Here is a 2444-nt window from a genome sequence, read left to right as displayed (position 1 = left end):
GGGTTGCCAAGGAAAACCTGAAAGCCAAAAACCCAGACCTGATGAAGAAATTCAACGTCATGAGATTTGCTCAGGGGGCCAACCAGAGGGCCGCGGAGACGGGGCGCCTGATGGATATACACGCCAGGCTGGTTTATCAAAACCAGTCTCTTGTAAAGCAAGTGTCGGATGATCTGAATAAGTTCAATGGCTTATTATCCGCGGCTAAAGTTTATAAGCTCCGTTCTGAGAGACAAGCCCGGATAACCAGTGATTGGTTGACCTTGGACGAGCCTGAAGCGTCAAGTTTCTTTGAGGATCTGACGGCGGAGATGATGGATGCCAGTTCCATGATCAGTGATGAAAACTACCGTTTGTCTGTCGCGGAGTTAGGTATCAACTTCAATTCTCTCCATCAAACGGCTAATCAAAAGGGAGACGAAGCTTTGAGCAACCTGGCTTCCGCTTTGAAACGGGAGTCAGCGGTATTAATTGATCCTGGTTGGGACGTGGAGGAGAAAAAGGCTTGGTCGGAGAAAATTGATGAGGATGCTAAAAAGGAGGCTTTGTGCCTTTACTTAGACAGGCTAGCGCTATCTCCTCCTTCGGCCCCAAATCTCCCTGAGAGCTTGGCGCTTTCTAAGCTGGAGAGTTTGTGCTTGGATTTGTCTAATTTAATAATTGACGAAGGAAAAAACCTCCAGGGCTTATCCAAGGAACTGTCTGAGATCGAAGTGGAGCCGTTTAACATCAAAGATATCGTAAGCTTCACTCCGAGTCTCGACGAGGGAGGGGCCGGGTCTCCAAAGCCGCTGTGACACGAACCAGGGGAGGACGTCGACACCTTTTTGAACGATATTTAATCATCCCAAGTTGTAATTCTTGTTGTAATGGCCGATATATGGCCGAATATTTTTTAGGGGTCTGGACATCCAGACTTTGTAATTTGAATGATGATTTGTTTGTTTATATATTTATGCCGGATGGCGTTTTGCTGTGGATATATTCGGAATGTTTTGAATCGTTATAAAACTTTCTTTAGGTGTCTGACTTACAGATCCCGGAACCTTGCCGACCAAAATAGAAAACACTGTTAAAAATCAATTGAATAAATTTTATCATTGGACCCTTCTCGAGGGGTCCGACTTACGGATGTCACTGATTTCTGCCGGATTTATTGAAAACAATGATTTTAACTTAGATTAATTTTGATCTTGGTATCCCTTTCAAGGGGTCCGACTTATAGACGCCACTGATTTTTTCAAGTTTATAGAAAACTAATTTTAACAAGGCTTGTAATACGTTTGGTGGATGTCGAATATGTCCGACAACTTAACGTTTAAAAACTTGATGATAATGAGAAGGTAGAATGTAACACGGAATACTTGTGAATGCTGAAACTTCAAGTTGGATAGTCTGAAAATGCTAAAACTTCTGCTATATTGATTTTGAAATTATAATTGAAAACGAAAATGATAACACCACTTGAAAATGTAAATGATAACATGACTTGACTGATACTTGAATGAGACTAGTGATTTTTGATGCTGATTGCAAGTTTCTTTGCCCTGTTATTTGTGTGGCCTCTTGCAAATCTTGTTAAATGAAGTATCTCTTCAAGTGATCTCCATTCCATGAGCGGGGTAATTTCTTCCCCTTCATGTCTTCCAATTCGAACGTCTCAGGTTTAACGACGCGGATAACTTTGAATGGGTCATCCCAGTTGGCTCCCAGCTTTCCTTTTTCTACTATCTTGCTTGTAGCCTCGATTTTGTGGAGGACGAAGTTGCCAAATTGAATGCGTCTGGTTTTGACATGACGGTTGAAGTTGCGAATCATCTTCTGTTTTTGGATTACCGATCTTAACAGTGCATTTCCCCTTGTCTCTGGTAGCAAGTCCAAGTTTGTTCTTTTTTCTTGTTCATTCTCGCTGTGTAAGTAATAAGTGACTCTTGTGGGGGGTATACCAATTTCTACTGGAAGTACGGCTTTCAACCCATATACCAGGGAAAAGGGGTATGTCCTGTTGCTTCTTTGCTTGTTGTTCTGCTTGCCCACAAGATGCTGGGTAATTCTTCATTCCATGTCCCTTTTGCCCCTTCCATTTTCTTTTTGATGTCGTTCACAATTTCTTTTTTTGCCAACTCGACTAAGCCATTGGTTTGAGGTCGAGATACTGAACTGAATTGGATTTGAATGTTGAACCTGTCGCAATACTCTATTGTGTTCTTACTGACGAATTGTCGTCCATTGTCTGTAATGATTACGCGAGGAATGCTATATCTCGTGATGATATTTCGCCATATGAACTAACAAACTTGTTTATCTGTGATAGAACTAAGGGCCTTAGCTTCCACAATACTTGGTAAAGTAGTCGATGGCCACGATAATGAACTTTCGTTTTCCCTTTGCAGGTGGGAAAGGACCAAGGAGATCTATACCCCATTTGTCAAAAGGCAAGACGG

The sequence above is a fragment of the Amaranthus tricolor genome, chromosome 13 (genome assembly GCF_026212465.1).
Source record: "Amaranthus tricolor cultivar Red isolate AtriRed21 chromosome 13, ASM2621246v1, whole genome shotgun sequence".
NCBI lineage: Eukaryota > Viridiplantae > Streptophyta > Magnoliopsida > Caryophyllales > Amaranthaceae > Amaranthus > Amaranthus tricolor.
The sequence above is the reverse complement of the archived record's forward strand: the minus strand, read 5'-3'. Positions refer to the sequence as shown.